Source organism: Equus asinus, chromosome 3 (genome assembly GCF_041296235.1).
Source record: "Equus asinus isolate D_3611 breed Donkey chromosome 3, EquAss-T2T_v2, whole genome shotgun sequence".
Taxonomy (NCBI): Eukaryota; Metazoa; Chordata; class Mammalia; order Perissodactyla; family Equidae; genus Equus; species Equus asinus.
In genome coordinates this window covers 11,526,714-11,548,841 of record NC_091792.1, presented here as the reverse complement: position 1 = coordinate 11,548,841, position 22,128 = coordinate 11,526,714, and the positions used below count along the sequence as shown (strand labels likewise).

The window sequence follows — 22,128 nt, the reverse complement described above, 5'->3', positions numbered from 1 at the left end:
TAGTGGCTGCACCAGTTTGCATTCCCACCAGCAGTGTATGAGGGTTCCTTTTTCTCCGCAACCTCTCCAACATTTGTTGCTATTAGTTTTAGATATTTTTGTCATTCTAACGGGTGTAAGGTGATATCTTAGTGTAGTTTTGATTTGCATTTCCCTGATGATCAGCGATGATGAGCATCTTTTCATGTGCCTATTGGCCATCAGTATATCTTCTTTGGAGAAATGTCTGTTCATGTCTCCAGCCCATTTTTTGATTGGGATGTTTGATGTTTTGTGATTGAGTTGCGAGAGTTCTTTATATATTAAGGATATTAAGCCTTTGTCAGATATATGACTTGCAAATATTTTTTCCCAGTTAGTGGGTTGTTTTTTTGTTTCAATCCTGTTTTCATTTGCCTTGAAAAAGCTCTTTAATCTGATGAAGTCCCATTTGTTTATTCTTTCTATTGTTTCCCTTCTCTGAGAAGGCATGGTGTCCGAAAAGATCCTTTTAATACTGATGTCAAAGAGTGTACTGCCTACGTTTTCTTCCAGAAGCCTTATGGTTTCAGGTCTCACCTTTAGGTCTTTAATCCATTTTGAGTTTATTTTGGTGAATGGTGAAAAAGAATGGTCAATTTTCATTCTTTTACATGTGGCTTTCCAGTTTTCCCAGTACCATTTGTTGAGAAGACTTTCTTTTCTCCATTGTATGCCCTCAACTCCTTTGTCAAAGATAAGCTGTCCATAGATGTGTGGTTTTATTTCTGGGCTTTCAATTCTGCACCTGCTTTTGTACCAGTACCATGCTGTTTTGATTACTGTAGCTTTGTAGTATGTTTTGAAGTCAGGGATTGTGATGCCTCCCGTTTTGTTCTTTTTTCTCAGGATTGCTTTAGCAATTCGGGGTCTTTTGTTGCCCCATATGAATTTTAGGATTCTTTGTTCTAATTCTGTAAAGAATGTCATTGGGATTCTGATTGGGATGGCGTTGCATCTGTAGATTGCTTTAGGTAGAATGGACATTTTAACTATGTTTATTCTTCCAATCCATGTACATGGAATGTCTTTCCATCTCCTTATGTCGTCATCCAATTCTCTCAGAAAGGCCTTGTAATTTTCATTATATAGGTCCTTCACTTCCTTAGTTAAATTTACCCCAAGGTATTTTATTCTTTTTGTTGCGATTGTGAATGGTATTGTAGTCTTGAGTTCTTTTTCTGTTGGTTCATTACTGGAGTATAGAAATGCTACTGATTTATGCAAATTGATTTTATACCCTGCAACTTTGCTGTAGTTGTTGATTACTTCTAACAGTTTTCCAATGGATTCTTTGGGGTTTTCTATATATAAGATCATGTTGTCTGCAAACAGCGAGAGTTTCACTTCTTCCCTCCCTATTTGGATTCCTTTTATTCCTGTTTCTCGCCTGATTGCTCTGGCCAGGACCTCCAGTACTATGTTAAATAAGAGTGGTGATAGAGGGCATCCTTGTCTCGTTCCTGTTTTCAGGGGGATGGGGTTCAGTTTTTGCCCATTGAGTATGATGTTGGCTATGGGTTTGTCGTATATGGCCTTTATTATGTTGAGGTAGTTTCCTTCTATGCCCATTTTGTTCAGAGTTTTTATCATAAATGGCTGTTGGATCTTGTCAAATGCCTTCTCTGCATCTATTGAGATGATCATGTGGTTTTTATTCCTCAGTTTGTTGATGTGGTGTATCACGTTGATTGATTTGCGGATGTTGAACCATCCCTGTGTCCCTGGTATGAATCCCACCTGATCCTGATGTATGATTCTTTTGATGAATTGCTGAATTCTGGTTGCCAAAATTTTGTTTAGAATTTTTGCATCTATGTTCATCAGTGATATTGGCCTGTAGTTCTCTTTTTTTCGTGGTGTCCTTGTCAGGTTTTGGTATCAGCGTGATGTTGGCCTCATAGAATGTGTTAGGAAGTGTTCCATCTTCCCTAATTTTTTGGAATAGCTTGAAAAGGATAGGTATTAAATCCTCTCTGAAAGTTTGGTAGAATTCCCCAGGAAAGCCATCTGGTCCTGGGGTTTTATTCTTTGGGATGTTTTTGATTGCTGTTTCAATCTCTTTCCTTGTGATTGGTCTGTTCAAATTGTCTGCCTCTTCTTGAGTGAGCTTTGGGAGATTGTAGGAGTCCAGGAATTTATCCATTTCCTCTAGGTTATCCATTCTGTTGGCATATAGTTTTTTGTAGTATTCTCTTATAATCTGTTGTATTTCTGCAGAGTCTGTTGTTATTTCTCCTCGCTCATTTCTGATTTTGTTTATGTGAGCTTTCTCCCTTTTTTTCCTTGTAAGTCTGGCTAGTGGTTTGTCAATTTTATTTATCTTCTCAAAAAACCAGCTCTTTGTCTCATTGATCCTTTCTACTGCCTTTTTCATTTCAATAGTATTTATTTCTGCTCTGATCTTTATTATTTCTCTCCTTCTGCTGACTTTGGGCTTCATTTGTTCTTTTTTCTCTAGTTCAGTTAGGTGTGCTTTAAGGTTGCTTATTTGGGATTTTTCTTGTTTGTTAAGATGTGCCTGTATTGCGATGAATTTTCCTCTTAATACAGCTTTTGCTGTATCCCATATGAGTTGGTATGGCATGCTATCATTTTCATTTGTTTCCAGGTATTTTTTGATTTCTTCTTTAATTTCTTCAATGATCCATTGCTTGTTCATTAGTGTGTTGTTTAGTCTCCACATCTTTGTGCCTTTCTCAGCTTTTTTCTTGTAATTAATTTCTAGCCTTATAGCACTGTGATCTGAGAAGATGCTTGTTATTATTTCAATTTTTTTAAATTTGTAGAGGCTTGCCTTGTTTCCCAACATATGGTCTATCCTAGAGAATGTTCCATGTGCACTTGAGAAGAATGTGTATTCAGCTTCTTCAGGGTGGAGTGATCTATATATGTCTATTAAGTCCAATTGTTTTAGTTTTTCATTCAGCTCCACTATTTCCTTGTTGATTTTCTGTCTGGATGATCTGTCCATTGATGTGAGTGGGGTGTTGAGGTCCCCTACTATTATTGTGTTGTTTTTAACATCTTCCTTTAGGTCTGTTAATAGTTGCTTTATGAATCTTGGTGCTCCTGTGTTGGGTGCATAGATATTTATAAGTGTTATTTCTTCTTGATGAAGTGTCCCTTTGATCATTATATATTGTCCCTCTGTGTCTCTCTTTACCTGTCTTATTTTGATATCCACTTGGTCTGATATAAGAATTGCAACACCTGCCTTTTTTTCCTTGCTATTTGCTTGAAGTATTGTCCTCCACCCCTTCACCCTGAGTCTGTGTTTGTCCTTGGGGCTGAGGTGTGTTTCCTGGAGGCAACAAATTGTTGGATCTTGTTCTTTAATCCATTTTGCCACTCTGTGTCTTTTTATTGGAGAGTTCAATCCGTTCACATTGAGAGTGATTATTGATGCATGTGGACTTAATGCTGTCAATCTGTCGCTCATTATCTTGTTTTCCTGTGTTTCTTTTCCTGTGTGCTTTAGACTACCCATTTAATACTGCAATTTCTTATGCTGGGTTTCTTAGATTTTTCCTTATCTATGATTTGTGACTCTGTTCTGTACTTTATTTTAGTGTCTACCTTGAAGTTTGTATTTAGAATCTCGTGTATAATATAGTCTATTCTTTCACCAGAGAATATTTTATTCCAACTCGTCTTATTAATTTGTAGTTAGAGTGCTAAGATCGTCCTTGTTTTGGTAGTTTCCTTATTTTTACCCTAATGCTATAGTTGAATATTTGCTATCCTGTTCTGGTTCTATCCATCGGTCTCCCTAGTCTGTGGATTGTGTCCCCTTTCTCTCTTTTTTCTTTTTTCAACTATGAGAGCCTTCTTGAGGATTTCTTGTAATGGAGGGCTTTTAGTTACAAATTCCCTTAACTTTTGTTTGTCTGGAAAAGATTTAATTTCTCCCTCATATCTGAAGGAAATTCTTGCTGGATAGAGTATTCTTGGCTGAAGGTTTTTATCCTTTAAAGCTTTGAATATATCACTCCATTCTCTCCTAGCTTGTAGGGTTTCTGTAGAGAAATCCGCTGACAGTCTGATAGGGGCTCCTTTATAGGTTATTCTCTTTTTTTTTCTTACTTCCCTGAGTATTCTTTCCTTATCCTTCCTATGTGCCAACTTTACTATTATGTGCCTTGCGGTGGGTCTTTTTACATTGACAAATCTAGGAGATCTAAAACCCTCCTCTACACACATTTCTCCATTGATCCCTAGATTTGGGAAGTTCTCTTCAATAATTTCGTTAAGCACACTTTCTGCTCCATTTTCCTTTTCCATATTCTCGGGAATTCCTATGATCCTTATGTTCTTACTCATCATTGAATCCATTATCTCTCAGAGATTTTCCTCATTTTTTTTAATTCTTAGTTCTCTTTCTTCCTCTGTCTGGCGCCATTCAGCCTGTCTGTCCTCGATTATGCTGATTTTCTCCTCTATGTTGTCTACACGGGCATTCAGGGAATCCGTATTCTGTTTTATCTGGTCCATTGTGTTTTTCATCTCAAGTAATTCTGTTTGATTCTTCTTTATGATCTCAATCCCTTTCGTGAAGTAACTCCAGAACTCAGCTTGTTTCTCTATCTTTCTCTCTAGCTCATTGAGTTTTTTGATTATAGCTGCTCTGAATTCATTATCACTTAGTTTACCTAATTCCAAGTCCTCAGGACTTAATTCTGTGTTTTTATTGTTTTCCTTCTGGTCTGGGGCTTTTATAAATTGCTGGATGGTAGAGGAGCGGTTTTTTCTCATGGTGGTAGAATTCAGTTGCAGTTACAGCCTGTCGCCACTAGATGGGGGTTGAGAGCGGCGTGTTAGCTCTCCGCCTTGGGGCAAGATGGCTGCGCCCACTGGCTTTGCTGGGGGGGAGGGGCTGTTACTCACACGCCCCGGTCTGGGTTCAGATCAGTTCTGTTCTCTGGTCTCCCAAGGCCCTTGATTTATAGGGTCCCCGCGGACAGAAGCTTTCCCCCATCAGCGGGTCTCCACTGAATCAGCGGCAGGAGTCCTGGATGATCCCCCGTTGGCGCAGCCCCTCCCCTGCTCCTTCCCGACCCGCGCCGCAGCGATCGCAGACTCTAGGGGAGGGAGCGATGTCCTCTCCTACCGTTCCAGCGCCTCCGAAGGTGTAAAGCAAGGTTATGATCTCCGCCTTCTTGGTATTGTAGGTCTCTAACGAGCTGGCATTATGTTTATTCTCTGAAATTCAGTTCTTCCAATCTTTTGTTGTATTTTGGAGGGGAGAGAATCCCGGGTCAGCTCACCCCGCCATTTTGCTCTGCCCTTCCAGCCAAAGCAAATGCTTTTATGTTTGGGTATGAGCTATGAGTTTTAGATCTCTTGGAATGTTAATAACTGTTCAATTACAATTCTTAATTACTAAATTAGACTTTAACTTTGTCTATGACAGCCTCTAACTCAATTTCTTCAATAATAGTCATGTATATTAGCCTTTTAGACAAGCTAAACAATTGTATTAACAATTCTCTAGTCAAGAATTTGTAGCCATAACACGTCACGAATTCTATATATGTAAATTGCTTCTGCTTTAAAAAATTATTTTTTTCTTTAAACTATGGTCAGAAGCCAGAAGAAACCAGACATCATAGCAATGAGTTTAAACTATTAGAAATCTTAAATGAAGTGTCTACCTCTGACATTTCGCCATAATTGCAGATATTTTACTTTATGTTATGTAGACTTGTAGCTTTTAAACGTTTTTAAACTATTGTGTTCTAGTACTGCCAAGAGGCATATGAGATATTTAGCAAACAACTCGAAATGCATTTACACTGGCACATTTCAATGAAACTATCTCCAGTAAAATAGAAAGTGATAGAATTGATTGCACTGCTGAATATAAATAGCATTTCAGGTTGGAGTTAAACCCCCATGAAAAATTAAAAACAAGCACCTTGTCAAACTTTGCTATTAGGGAGCATATTTAAAAATGTGTTGCACATGATTTATTTTACAGGAAAGTGAAAGCACATTGTGGGACTATAAATGATATTCTTTTGTGTACCCAGTGAAAAAACATCTGACTGTAAAGGCTTCTGGCGTATTAGGTAGGCAGCTAAAACATTTTCTTGTCAATAAATTTTGACATGTAAGATGTTGGTATTAACTTGACATCTTGTTCATTGATTTCTTTTTAATTTTTACAGTAAAGGAAAATGTTATACAAAACTCCACAATTCTTGGTTGACCAAGGTTATATATTTAAACAAAGTAATTGCCTTAAGAATAATTACATATAGGTTTTTAGGAACCAAATATAATTATATATATTGGATTTTTAGAAATAAAATTACTTTCTGGCCCAGTGGTCTTTAAAACAAGTTTATTTATATTATTTATCTGCTTGGTTAGATTTAAGCAAATAAGTAAATGCATGGTACCTAACTTGTATTACCTGATTTTGTTAGATTTACAAGACTGGACCATGAAAATTTTGAGATTTTGATCTCAGATCAAAGTCTATCTATCTCATAAATTACTTAAAAATATAATTTTGAGTAATTGAATAAAAACGTTTAAAGCAACATGGAATTTCACAGGTATGCACAATGACAAGAAAGTGGCCTTTCTTGCTATTTCTGTGAATACTAACACCTCTCCAATTTCAGCTTCATTGGTATGCAGGCTAACTTAAAAACTTTAGGAAAGATGCATGTTGCTGCATCTAACAAATTGTTAGATACAGTTGCCCCTTGGTATCTGGGAGGGGTTGGTTCCAGGACCCCCTGCAGATATCAAAATCTGTGGATGCTCAGGTCCCTTATATAAAATGGCCTAATATTTGCATATAACCTATGCACACTCTCTCATGTACTTTAAATCACCTCTAGATTACTTATAATACCTAATGCAATGTAAATGCCATGTAAATAGTTTTTATACTGTATTCTTTAGGGAATAATGATGGGGAAAAAAGTCTGTACATGTTCAGCACAGATGCAACCATCGTGGGCCTTTCAACCTGGGGTTGGTTGAATCCGTGGATGTGGAACGCTTGGATACAGATGACTGACTCTACTGACATTTGGCTTCCCAGCACATCTGGAAGATCCAGAAGGATGAGGAGTATTGGTTGTTATGTGACAGATATCTTAACAATACTGCTTCCATGATTTTTCTTTGTTATTTTCTCTTGAAAATTTCTAGGGAGCACAACAGAAATGCTACTCTAAGACAAAGTAAGAATAAATGCCAGAAGGAGCAGTGTGGAATTATCAATAATTTAGCTGCATTAGAAACATAGAATCAGCTGAAAAACAACTTGGTGCATGCAAAGAAACCCCCCTAAGCCTAGCAGCAGATTTTTCAGCAGAAACTGGACAGAAGAGAGTGGCACGATATATTCAAAAATGCTGAAAGAGAAAAACCAAGAATACTCTACATGGCAAAGTTATCACTCAGAAGTGATAGAGAGAGAGTGTTTTCCAGACGTGCAAAAGCCAAAGGAGTTCATCACCACTAAACCAGTCTTATAGGAAATGTTAAAGTGACTTTAAGCTGAGAAAGGGTGCTGATTAGTAACAAGAACACAAACGAAAGAATAGATCTCACTGGAAAGGTAAATATATAGTAAAAATAGGGGATTAATCACTTATAAAGCTACTATGAAGGTTAAAAGAAAAAAGTGGTAAAAATAACTATGATTATAATAACTGGTTAAGGGACACACAAGATAAAAAGATGTAAAATGTGACATCAAAAATATAAAACATGTATGGACAGCTAATCTTTGACAAAGGAGCCAAGAACATACACTGGAGTAAGGAAAGCCTCTTCAATAAATGGTGCTGGGAAAACAGGACCGCCACATGCAAAAGAATGATAGTAGACAATTATCTTTCCCCATGCACAAAAATAAGCTCAAAATGGACCAAAGACTTAAAACCATAAAACTTCTGGAAGAGAATATAAGCAGTACAGTCTTTGACATCACACTTAAAAGGATCTTTTCAAATACTGTATCTGCTCAGACAAGGGAAACAAAAGAAAAAATAAACAAGTGGGATTTCATCAGACTAAAGAGCTTCTTGAAGGCAAAGGAAATCAAGATCAAAATGAAAAAACAACCCACCAACTGGGAAAAAATATTTGCAAATCATATACCCGATGAGGGGTTAATCTGTATAATATATAAAGAGATCACACAAATGAACAACAAGAAAACAAACAACTCAATCAAAAAGTGGGCAGAAGATATGAACAAACATTTTTCCAAAGAAGATATACAGATGGCCAATAGGCACATTAAAATATGCTCAGCATCACTAATCATCAGGGAAATGCAAATCAAAACTATACTTAGATACCATCTTACACCCATTAGAATGGCTATAATCACCAAGACAAAAAACAACAAATGTTGGAGAGGATGTGGAGAAAAGGGAACCCTCCTACACTGCTGGTGGGAATGCAAGCTGGTGCAGCCACTGTGGAAAACAGTATGGAGATTTCTCAAAAAATTAAAAATGGAAATGCCATATGACCCAGCTACCTCACTACTGGGTATTTACCCAAAGAACTGCAAATCAACAATTCAAAGAGCCTTATGCAGACCTATGTTCACTGCAGCATTATTCACAATAGCCAAGATGTGGAAGCAACCCAAATGGCCATCGTCAGATGATTGGATAAAGAAGAGGTGGTATATATATGAAATGGAATACTGCTCAACCATAAAAAAAGAGAAAATCGTCCCATTCGCAACCACACGAATGAACCTTGAGGGCATCATGTTAAGCAAAATATGCAAGACAGAGAAAGACAAACATTGTATGATTTCACTCATATGTGGAATGTAAACAAACTTACAGACAAAGAGAATAAATTTGTGGTTACTGGGGGAAGTGGGGGAAGGGTGGGCATAAGGGGTGAAGGGGCATACTTATATGGTGTTTTACAAACAGTAATGTACAACTGAAATCTCACTATGTTATAAGCTATTATGACCACGATAAAAAAATAAAAAATAAATTTTAAAAATCACACATAAAACCAGAAGGTATAAAGTACAGAGATTCTTCAGATCACGTAAGAACTTTTCCCAGTCATGATGCCAGGTATATTTATGAAAAGTCCTCAGAATTTTCTCAGACATTCTTTTAAATATCCCTTCAACAAATATTTCTAAAGCAGGTACTGTTTGAGGAGTTAGGAATGCCACAGTGAACAATACATGTGAGGAAACCTGCCCGTTCAGAGATTGTCTCCTAAGAAGAGATACAAACAATAAACAACATGGAGAAGTAGAGTGCTATGTTAGAATGTGATGGGTGCTGCAGAAAAAAAGTGCTGGCTGATACCAGGCTCCTAACCGTGCCTGGTTTTGATTGCTCAAGCCAATATTTTAGAGTTTTTATGAGTTGATAATTGAGAAACACATAACGATCATCATTATCCACTTATTTGTGGAAATAATTCTACAAGTAGGTATGAATTTAATAAAACTCAAAAGAATATTTGTTTTTACTTCTCAGAGGAAAAATTTTCTACAGGAATATAAGCTTCTTCATTAAACTGTGTTTGCCCTTAAAATTTACTTTTGTTTTTAGTGTTCTCAAAAACTGGGGAAAAACTCTAACTTGCTTTGTAAATTTGCGTCAGTCCTTCACTTGTAAGCACTGTCGTCGTGCTATATCAAAAGATAATTTACTTAGAAATTTGCAGATGTGTATTTATTTGTATACCATTTTATTCCAAGCAAGAAATCTGCTGTGCAGTTATAGCAACAGATTTTGGTTTCCTTCATATGCCCAGGTGCCACTGTTCCTGAATGAAGGAGGCTTGCAAGCTGGAGTTCTGCAGGAGCCATTCTCCTGAGGGCTGCTCTATTGCTCAGTGCTATTCTGGTTCGCTCACTTACTCTCTGTTGATGAGATTTCCCCCAGGGCAGGGGTTACACTGTTCTCTGTGCGTTGAGTTCAGCTCAGTGTCTTCTGCTGGCTTCCTGTCTCGGTCATCCACGGAAACTGAATCTTTACCACTATCCTCCAAACTGAGTTGGAAGACAGAAAGTGTTTTTCCTGTCTTTGTTAGTGATTATAGATCTTTGAATACAACCTACACCAAAAACAACCCCCAAACCTCTAAAACTCAAAACCCAAACTAAAACAGACAACACCAGCACAATAAAATGTCAGATCAGGGAAATTCCCTTAGAAATAAGACTGTTACAGATCCTCAAAAGTTGGCACATCATCTCATTTTGGAATTTAACTGATTAAACAAGTAAAGATTCATTGTGAGTGAGTGCAAATATCTCTTATGTGTATTCTAGCTAAGAGGAAAAAGTTTTTTAAGACGGTGGCAATTTAGAGAGTGTTTAGCAAGAAAATAAAAAATTAGAAAAATTTCTATCTCCTCAACATCACTGACAGGTCAGTCATCTCTCTAAAGTTATTAGAAATGTCACAGCTATTGGGAATTTGTCAATCTGGGTTCCTTTTTATCATTTGCTTTAGGAAATATTTTGGGATACAAAGATCTCAATTTTCAGACATTTCTTCTATATATCACCCTTTTACTTGAAAATCTCAATAATAATATAAATGTGTCTCATTAAAGTATGTAAAATATTTTCTTCTAGATTATTTTTTCATAATTTTCTAAATTTCTTTAGGGACATTTTACTGTCATGAATTTGATGTCCATAGGTTTGAGTATGCTAAAAGCAAATTGTCCTTAATGTGTGATTCTGTGTTGTGGATGTAAGCCGTCAAAGAATTACTTTCTTCTTATTCTGCTTGCTGTCCTATTCCTTTCTTCCATTTCTGGTTCATAAATTAGGTTTAAAATTAACTGCATTCCTTTTTCAGGGTTGACAGATGGAGATTTTAAATGAGTACCATATATTCAATTCTCAAGAGATCAAGGCCAAAAAAAGGAAAAAATTTACATAATAGTGAAAAAGATAAATTTTAAACTTTAAGATGAAACACTTTTTATAATTTTAAGATATTATAGCTAGTAATTTGTATTAATTCCTTAAAATTATTATATTAAGACTATTATTGAAAAAACACATCTTAGAGAAAATTATGATAATGGAACTAAGAAAAAACTAGCAGAAATAAAGAATTATAGAGAAGGCTCTAGGCAGTTTTGTACTTTGCAAAAATAGAATCCTGAGTTTTTTGTCTTAATTATAAGTCTAAGAAACATACTTCTCTGACATTCTCTTCTGATAGCTCAAGTTTAGAAATTAATAATTTCTGTAAATCCATGGTCAAAATTTAGTCTAGCCATAATTACTTAGGAAATCTCTAACACTTTTTTACATTTTTGATTGATTAATATCTACATACTTAAGATTAATGCAAATTTTTCTAATGCTGGACATTCTAGAAACCCTGAAGTCATTGCCAGTGGGGTAGGCCACTTTATTATCATGATGTAAATGGACTTCTGCTAATTTACATCTTTTTTTTTTTATTTTACTGGGCATAATAGTTTATAACATTGGAATTTCAGTTGTACATTTTTATTTGTCAGTGGCCATATACATGAGCCCCTTTACCCCTTATGCCCACCACCCAAACCCCGTCCCCTCTGGTAACCACTAATCTGTTCTCTTTGTCCATATACATCTTTGCTTTAAATGGCTGATTGTACTGTATTGTGAAGTAATAACAAGTAAAGTTGTGACATTTATATAACATCTTCTCCTCCAGAATTTCCCATTAGCCATATTATTCTACTTTCAGAACTTTATTATTTTTATATTGCTAAACGTTTTAGGTTTGTTCAGATGATAAAACCATTAAAACTTAAAAATAGAGTAATTTTCTTTAGATTAGATCAATTTCTCCTTCTGATTTAAAGCATAAAAGAAAGAGACTCTGAATTATTCACAACAGAGAATCAAATGTAGGTTTTCTTGAGCATATTCCATTGTCCTAATTATCAACAAATTTAAACCACAATAAATCTCCCTGTCTTAACTTTTAATTCTTGTAGAAATCAATATTCAAATATTAATTTCTAGTTGTCTTATTTTCCCAAGTTCCTGATTCTCAAGTATTAACTATTTTTTTTAAATTGAGGTATATTTTATTGAGTTAAATGCACAAATCTTTAGTAAACCACTCTATCCATTATAACAAATGCGTAGACCCATAAAACCACCACTCAGAGAAGATACAGAAAATTTCCTTCACCTCAGAAAGTTCCCATGTGCTCTTTCCCATTTAATAACCCACAATCCTCTCTCTTCTTTCCAGAATTAACCACTTTTCAGCTTTTAGCACCATAAATTGGTTCTCTGTGTTTTGTAATTCACATAAATGGTATTATACAGTATGCATGTCTTTTGTTTGCCTTCTTTCACTCAAGGTCCTTTTGAGATCCCACTATGTCATTGCATGTGCTAGTAGTTCATTCATTTTATGGGTGGTAATATAACATTGTGTGAATATAACACATTTCTTTATCCATTCTCTTTTGACAGGCTTTTGGGTTGATTCTTGAATGGATTCTTATGATAAAACTAACACTAATATTCTTGTACAACTATTCTTGTAGACAAATGCACTAATTTCTAAGTATATACCTAACAGCAGAATCACTTGGTTAAGGTTAGAGGTATGTTTAACTTTAGTAGAAAATGCCTCTTTCCCAAGTAGCTCTACCATTTTCCACTCCTGCTGGTGAATGAGAGATCCATTTTCTCCCCATGCTCATCAACACTTGCTATTGTCAATTTTTAATTTTATCCATTTGGGTAGGTATGTAATTTTATCTCCTTGCAATTTTAACTTGTATTTTCATGATAAATAATGATGCTAAGCATATATGAATGCATGTGTGTGTGTATGTATATATGCTTATTGAACATGTTGACATCTATTGTTTATGCCTGTTCAAGTTTTTGACTATGTTTTGAATTGAGTTGTGTTTTCCTGCTTTACTTATAGGAATTCTTTTTCCTGTTCTGGATATGAATCTTGATCAGGTATAGGTACTGCAAACATTTTCTCCTAGTCTGTTTCTTGTTTTTTCACTTTCTTAATAATGTCTTTTGATGAGTGAAATATTTTAATTTTGATGAATTTTAAATGTATTAGTTAGTTGGGTTTTACTGAGATTTTTATATATGTATTGGCAACATTTTTTTCTCATCTTTTTATCATGGCCCAATTTCACAATATGTTAAATCATATAACATTGTTCACGTGTCTCTCATATTTTGTTTTGTTTTACTATTATCATTTTTTTATGCTCCACTTTTCAAAATTTCTACTGATATGTAATTCCCTGATCCTTTCTTCTGATGAGTCCAATACATTCTTAATTTACATTATTGTAAATGTTCCAGAATATCCAAAATTCCATTTCTGTTTAAGTTCTCCATCTTTTCATATTAATAATGGTTAATTTAAGTACACATTTGTTAATTTCTACATCTTATCATCCATGTTTTGCATCAGTTGACCCTCTTTTCCATTGTGTTTCTTTGCATGTCTTGAAATGTTTTATGGATACTGGACACTGTGCGTAAACAAACCATAAAGCCTCTGGAGGATAACATTTTTCCCTAGAAAGGGCAAGCACTTCTCTCTATCAGGCAGCCAGGATGAAGGCCGGGTCACTTTGAAGAGGAATTATTTGAACTAGGGCTTAATTGCAACCTCAGTTAATTTTGGTTGACCTCTGATTTCTAATAATTCAGTGTCAAGATTCATTTTCTGTCCTGATTTCCAAAAACATGATAACAATCGTTGTCCTGTATGTATTGCAAAGTTCAGGCTTTGGGATCTAAGCACTAAGGGAATAAGATCTGTCTGCTTTTCCATCTCATACTGGCACATACTCAGGTAAAGTCTTTGGCAGAGAATCAACAATAAGGGAGAATAACCTTCAAGTTTGGATGTCCCCCAGACCCCTATCTACCACATCAGACTAGATGGCCATTAAAATCCCTGCTTGGTTCTTCCCAGCCCTCAAGAGTTTCTCTACCCATGACAGGTACAATTTCCCCCCTAGACTTAGAAAATATCCTATGGAGGTAAGCAGCTGTCAATTTCTGCTAATTTTCGGAGCACCAGTTAGTTTAGACTATTTTGCATACAAAACTCTTAGATGCCTTAAAATTTTTTGTTTGTTTTATTATATCTTTTTCTAGTTTTTTACAATGGGGATAATGGCCTGCCATGCTTTATATATCCAAAGCAGAATCTGAATTCCCAGTACATGTTTTAAAGCCCAAATTATTTAATTTTTTCAGCTTTCTCACATTTGGTGTGTAAATTCTATCTCCTCCTAATTTGGAAAAATAAATAGTCCTATTCCTTATCACCACAATTATTATAAGGAATAAAACTGAGTTAGGACAAAAATATAATTAACATGTTTTTGATTTTAAGGAAATCATTGAAGAGAAGAGAAAAAATTCAAAACTATCAAGTTACATTGAGAGTAAGTTGAATTTTAACTCAATTTGGATTCAATTTAACCACATTCCTTCCAGATCTGCCATTTTATTTCATAGTACTACTAATTGTTAAAAAGACTGTACTATCTGCTTCTTTGCTGTCAAAGAAATGATTTTTGTTGAGTAAGAAAACAGAATAATCAACCTTAGTCCACAGTCCATGATGTATGACTGTGATGGAATCAGACAGAACTGAAATAATCGATTGTGTGTTTATGGCACCAACGCAGCCCTAAGGCACTCGCATGCACAGTTAAATGGACTTCTGGGCTGCGGGGTGATCAAAACCTTTGGGCTCAAACTGATTCTTGCTGTGATCATATAGATCTGGTTAATAATAAGAAAGGACAATTTGGCTTTAGGGCAGATTTTCAGCTTGTTAATCACCGTGGTGTTTTTCTCCGCAGAACTGTCATATTTATCATTTGGATAAGTCTCTTGCATTGATGAGTTTCTGATTGCTTGGGGAAAGTGAATTGATTCGGAAAAATCCTAATCAGCATGCCACTGGCAGAAAATATATTTTGGTTATTTAAAGACTATTTATTGAGCTCCAACTTCCTGAGGCACAGCATGTTACCATGGGGCAGATATAACATAATTTTAAAATATATTTTTCTTCTTTATGACCATATTAAAATGCACTCTTGAAATAACGTACAAAATGTCAGTAAGCAACAAATCCAGAACTTGCAGCGATTTATTACAAAGTGAAGATCTGAGAACAAAACATTTCATCTGCATGTTAGGTGACGAGTCCTTTAGGAAACCAGAAGTTGAGTCTTAAGCTTGGTTTTGGAGGAAGCATTTGACGGTAACAATGGGATTGACCATGATGCAATGATATTTTCATAGAAATCAGTTCCTTCTTAAATATTGATGTTTTGTTATGATTGTAGACCCTAAACAGATCAAGACAAGTTATGTAACTTCTTACACCCTACTAAAATTATGAACGCTAAAAACCAATGTCTAATCCAGTTATGTTTTCCTTTTAATCATGCAAGATTTTTATAGAAAGGAATTAAATGCTGGTTAATAATTACATCTTATAAAATTAAGCTCACAACTAACAGAGCAGATTTTAAGTTAAAAGATTATCTATAGTCACATTTTTAAAAAAACATTTAAACTTAGAAAAAAGAAATGCTGACCAGAAAATATGTTGAGAAGTAACAAACAAATTGGAAAAAAAACAGCCAAAGATTGTCCTTAGGAAATCCTGGAGAAACAGACTTTATAATATCCTATTATAGACTAATTGAAATATCACAGCTTAGCCATCTGATGTCAAGAGTTGAACTCATTGCATTTAGGAATACTGTAAAGACTCATTTTAGCACACGCTAGCATGCTGAGGCCAGCATTTCCATCAGGATAGGGCCGAGTAATAGCTCCCTGACTTAGTTGACTACACATTTTTCTTAATTTAAAAAATTCTGACAAAAACTAAATGGAAATCTATTTTAGGAAATGTTTTGGTTCGGAGACCAAGTTCGGTTCATCAACCAAATTTTAAAACACCAACAACTACCCATGCTAATACTACTGTTACTATTGCCACCTACATAATAATTTGTCTCCATTGGACAATAAATTAGAGACTTTGCGAGTCACTGTATTTCTCTCAGATATGTCTTTGTCATTGTTTAATCACAAATAGAGACCATTTTATCACTGTATAATAACAAAGAGTAACAGAGGAAGAATGTGCCCACCAACACAAAAACTGGGGTAGAAAATGTAACTCTTTAACACACAATGGCACTGTGCTTATGAAGGGAGACTTATTAATGTAAGTATTAATTTTTACTCTTTATTCTAGATTGTATTTCAAATGAAGTCCCTACAAATACTGTCTTCCTTCTAATAGGACTATTCATCGCTATTTCAGCTTTCTCCTTCCTCTGCAGAGGAATGGCACCACTTCGTCCTGAGTATTCAGCCTCTGTGCTGCAGTGACTCTTCAAGTTATTGCTGAGGACACCTGCAGGAGAGGACAGTGCAGCAAGCCCAGGATACAGTCTGGAGACCAGGAGTGTGAAAGGGATGTTCTAATGAGCTCATTCACTGTAAGCCAAGCTTCCAGATCCAGCTTCAGCAACTTCCGACAGTTTTGACAATGAAGAAGTAGCTTGACATTTCTTCTTGGGTACATAAGTGCCGTCTGTCATCCCAGGTATCAAGTGATTTCAAGAGCTGCAGAGTAGAGGCTGAAGTGCTCTGGCTATGAAACACATCCCAGGTGAGAAAACTGAAGATCAAGTTGTGTCAAACAGAAATGAGATTCTTCTGTAAAGATTTCGAAGAATAAGCGAAGATATGCCAAATAGGAGTGTATAAAGATGAACTGTGTAGAAATAAACAGCATAAAAATTTATGAAAATTCAAAGGATTTAAAGAAATTATTCAAGGGATTCAGTGTCTGGTGGGAATTACAAAAGATTTTCTGTAATTTGATGAATTAATTTACATAATTTTGGATCATTTTTGAGATTGAAAATTTAAACCCAGAAGGTGGAATTTATGTCTATTTAATTATTCACTTTTCAAAGCACCTGTGTCCAAAAATGAGTCCTATTTCTATCACATATCAGTTATGGAAAATTGTACAAATTACTTGACTCCTTTGGATCCTAAATGTAACATCTGTAGACTGGGGGTAATTATGGTACTAGACTCAATAATTACTCCAACATTATTTATGTAAAGAGCTTAGAAGATGCCCTATAGACATTAGCTATCAGTTTCATTATAAAGCAAAGCATATTTTGCATAGTAAGCATAGTTTAAATAATTTATATACACTCTATATTTGCATATCAATGATTGACAGAAGCTCATGTAGTGTGTTTATTTGTTTTGATTTTGAGCTTTATGGTTATTTGGACAAATTTTTAGACTTAAGCTTCCTAAGTACATAGATGTTAGAGACTCATAATTATATGAAATAAAATATATGAAATGTGGGCTAGCAATAATTCCTCCAGTCCCTTTCCTTTCTATATGCCACTCAAAATATTTTCTGTCCTAGTTTGGTTTTCAGCTTGTGATGGATTTTCAGGAATTTGAGAGGTGTTAAAAGGAGAAAAAACTGTATGGTAGGACTCAGGCATCCCTTTCTTTCATTATTTCAAAGACTAGGGAGCAAGAGAATGGAAATAGAATGCCACAACCGTCTCTCAATCGTGAATTTCATCATCTGAAATGAGGCACAGCACAAAATTAAAGTTTTCAAAAAGGAAAACAAAAATGCCTGGAGGGACTCTCTTTCTAAAAGAGCTGAGTGAACACTTCTTTCCTAAGCACGGTTATTCACAAGGAGGGCTTTCTTTAAGTCCTGCAAAAACAGAAGCTAAAATCTACCAGTCTCACATGGGGTCATAAGCTAACATACTGTAAATAAAAGATCTCTGATTTCCATTAACAGAAATCACGCCTGAATAAAAGATTCACTCCTGCCTCAGTGCAGAAGATCCTTTGGGTGCCACCTGAGGAAGCAAGTGGACTGTATTCTAGTCGTTTCTGAAGTCTGCTTTCAGGAAGACACCAGATGGATTACAAATTACATAAGATTCTTCCTGGAACATTTCCTGATGTCATTGTCCAGAGATTTTCTTATGGGTTTTTACTATAGCAATCTAGAGATAGAATTCCTGCTAGGAGTAGAGGAAGGGGTTTTATAATTTCTATATTGGTGCTGGCAGCTTTGCTTTTTCTAAAAAAAACATTGTCTCTTTCAATTACTCTATTTTGGTAGTAATATATAAGGTATTTAATAGGTTGGCACTGTGTTTAGAATTTAAAAATAAAAGACACTAAAATAACATCAGTTAAAACAGAATATTTATTGCTTGAAAAGTGACGGAGTCAAATGGCATTGATTTCTAGCATAATGTACTATGACCCTCATCCATCTGTTCAGATCCTGATGCAGAAATCAATGTAATCTTTTTCTGGGAAAGCCCAAGGCATTCTCTGCATTTAGACATAGGACTTTCAGACTGCTAGTGTGATTAAAAAATAATCAAGGCCTTCCAGAAGCTTCTTTTTCCAACCTACTCTAAAAAGTTTTCCCTTAAAAATAACTTTTTCTGATCAAATTTTGTTATTCAGCTTATTTCTTTCATTCTTTGCATTTCAATTACAGTACAGTTCTATTGATTATATCTCTTAAGAATCCCAGCTGAGTGTAAGTAAAAGCACATTTGTAGACCGGTTTAAAATCTACCATGAGTACAATATGACTACTCTTAAAGTATCAATAAATATTTATGGTAGAATATTTCAAGGTTGTTAGGAAAGCGTGTCTGACCTCAGCTTTGGGCAGCAGGGGGCATTTGTATAGCTATAAGAAATTGTCTAAAATTTTATAGATTTTGATATCGTTTCAAATATATCTAAAATTCCAGGTATTTTTTTCTTGGACTGAAGACAAAAACTGAAAATGAACTAACATACCAAAAAGAGTTTTAAAAATTTTATTGTGCTAAAATAATTTCATGTTTGCTAAGGCAAAAGCCTGAGAATCTGAAATGTAGCTTGTGCTTCAGCAGTTAAAAAAACACGACAAAACATTTTCACATAATTCTGAAAGGACTGTGTTGGACTAAATCAAAGAAAAATTGAAGTTTCTTTGGAAGTGGGAGAAAGTGGTGCTCATTCCTTCATATGGTAAGGTCATAACAGATTTTATTTTCTTCTCTGACCTAAGTGGATGTTAGGAACGTGACTTTTGTGAAAGCTGGAGACAATAATTCCCTTAGCATCTTTTCTGTTTCTCTGTTCTTTAAGGCATTGTCTGTCTGTCAGTGTCTCAATCCAATGTACACAACAGGATAGATGCAGAGAGGGCTGATGGCCGCTCTGAGTTTATTATAACCAGGGTTTCAATATATATATAGCTTACAGCTGTTAAACATACACAGGTGTTCTGGACAATGTAATTAGCGAATGCTGAGAATTCCTAGTGATTTCTCAAGGAGCCCTCCCTTGGCGTCTGTTTTGATATTATCATGTTATTGCTGTGCTTATATAATTTTATCTCGGAGCATGCAAGGCCTCCTAGGCAATGGCCCCTCCTGCTCCCGATATCGTGTCTCCATCTGTGCCCCCGGGCAACCGTGCCTGGCTTAGGTTGCCCCACCAGGGAGGTCTTTCCCGTCATTAGCTAACTGGCCTTCTCACCTCTGGGTCACAGTTTGTTGGCAAGCCTTTTCCAGTGATTATTAACCCTTCCTGCGTCAGAGGCGGCTACACTGTCCTGGTGTGGTTTTCAGTGTTTATATCATGGTTTCTAGAAAAGTCATGCAAAAGTACTCTTGAGTGCTTTGTGAGCCTCTGCTCACAAAATTTTCATCAACCGATCACTATATCACCTTGTTTTGTATGTATTTCTGTTTAAAGACAACTTATTTAATATATTATTGATTCATTAACACTGAACTCACAGGCAACATCACTATATATAACTCATGTCTTGAATGAAGCTTATCCAACACATGTTTTCTCCATAAGACAAATCCCAGCCTTCTTGGGCTTAGGAAAACCAGATGGCACTTTAGCGCTACACTTGGGGGCCATTTTAAATAGCAAAATCACCAAGAAAAACCTCAAAAATGTGAAAGATGTGGCTCTAAAGACCACAAAAGGACACTGTACAGTAGGAGAGCTAGAACAACTAGGCAGAGTGTTGCTTTGTTTGAGCTCAGCTAGGAGTGTAGGCAATGGGTGACTCAAATTTTCTGTTCCTCTGCCTATGTCCACAAATGACCTGAAAGCACCTGAGTATTGATTTTGGAGTTACAAATAAAGCTTAGTGAGTAGGTGAATTCACAAATAATGGGGATCGACCGTAACTGGATAAATTCTAACAGTTCTTTTCTGCACTATATATTTAGGTTCTGCACAGAATGCTATCTTTATGGTTTTAATCTGAATCTTACAAACAAAAGTTTCTAATGTAGCATTTTGTCATGGAAATGGAAAGCAGAGATAACAAAAATCTTTACCATATTGTATTTAGTGATTCTAAATGATTAAACTCTAGGCAAACTGTCTACTAAGCAGTTAGAGATAAACTACTTTCTTGAAAAGATTCTTTCAATTCAACTATACCTTTGGATTGCTACTAAAATATTTTAGTTTTATAAGAGTGAATATACATTTAAGTCAATGAAAGACTCAATGGGACATGAGAAGCTTGTTAAAACAAGCTGAAAGTTGCCAGAACTATGTATCTTTTATGAAAAAAGGAGAATAAATTAATGCCCACAAGAACAAATAATATAAAACAGAGGTTTCTCAGCAAAACTGGTATTCCAAATCTGATCAAATTAATAGTAACTAAAAATTGCTCCTATCTGTTTAGTAGCTGATGATTAATTTGTTGATGATATAAATTCACTTCCTAATGGACAGGTGGTAGAGAGTTAAGAGACTGTTTGTGAAAAGACCTCAATTGATGGTATCTGCCAGACTTGAACGAGCCAAGAGTTGAACAAAGATAAGATCCATGTTAATTTTTTTCAGAGCAAGGTTAAAACATGCTGGTAAGTAGGATCTGAATTCTTTTCAAACTGCTTTTTTAAAAATTTTATTTATTTATTTATTTTTATTTTTATTTTTTTAAAGATTGGCACCTGAGCTAACAACTGTTGCCAATCTTTTTTTTTTTTTCTTTTTTTCTGCTTTATCTCCCCCAAATCCTCCCAGGTACACAGTTGTATATCTTAGCTGCAGGTCCTTCTAGTTGTGGCATGTGGGACACCGCCTCAACGTGGCCTGATGAGCAGTGCCATGTCCATGCCCAGGATCTGAACTGGTGAAACCCTGGGCCGACGCAGTGGAGCACGCAAACTTAACCACTCGGCCATGGGGCCGGCCCCTCAATCTTCTTATAAATGTAAAAGTTTTTACCCAAGCAGGTTATTCATTAGATTAAAATTTTGTAAATGATTTGAAAGATATAAAGCATTGTCTGTGGAGTCAAGCATTGGATGCTGCAGAAATCATTAACTGTTACTGATATATAAATGAAAAGCAATAAGATATATTGGAATATATGAGGAAGCCATTTGGTTTAAAACTAATTCAGCCTGACCTTGTTTTTCCAAAAGGGCCTGATGTGGCCTGTTGAGCATACATGGTACATCTGCTCTAAACATTTATGATGTTCCAAAGATAAGAATGATGCCCTTAAAGATAAGGACATATATCTTCCCCCATATTGGCATCTCCCTAGAAACTAAGGATTAATTACTGACATGCTGTTCTCACCTTGTGACCACTCACCTGCTGTGCCAGCAAAGCAATCTTGTGACTATTGTAAAAGGGACATTCCTGTCACACGTGATGTATGCTCTTTGTTCCAAGATGGTATATAACTGCCCTGTCTACCCCACTTCTTTGGTGCTCTTCCTTCCTTGCAGAAAGAAGGCCCCAGACTATGGTCCTCAGACTTGGGTCATAGTAACCTCACCCCAATTTATATTTATAGATCGATTATGGATGATTTGTGTCAACATTACTAAGCCAAGAATTATTTATAAGCAATCCTCTGTTTAGCGATTTGGGTAAAGAATGGGGTTTTCTATTTAATTGTAAATACTTAACAGATTTAGCTTATATAATATGAATTGATGATCCCATTTCAAAATTTT

General features: G+C 35.6%; 1 long non-coding RNA gene across 1 annotated transcript in view; it reads left to right on the top strand.

Annotated features, from left to right (window-relative positions):
• The window catches only part of LOC139044766 (uncharacterized), a 31,043-nt gene extending 14,187 nt beyond the window's left edge, over positions 1-16,856 (top strand). The window contains exons 3-5 of the long non-coding RNA XR_011501863.1: positions 12,951-12,994; positions 14,400-14,451; positions 16,293-16,856. This is a non-coding gene — a long non-coding RNA (uncharacterized lncRNA). The remainder of the gene's footprint in view (positions 1-12,950; positions 12,995-14,399; positions 14,452-16,292) is intronic.
• The last annotated feature ends 5,272 nt before the right edge of the window (positions 16,857-22,128 follow it).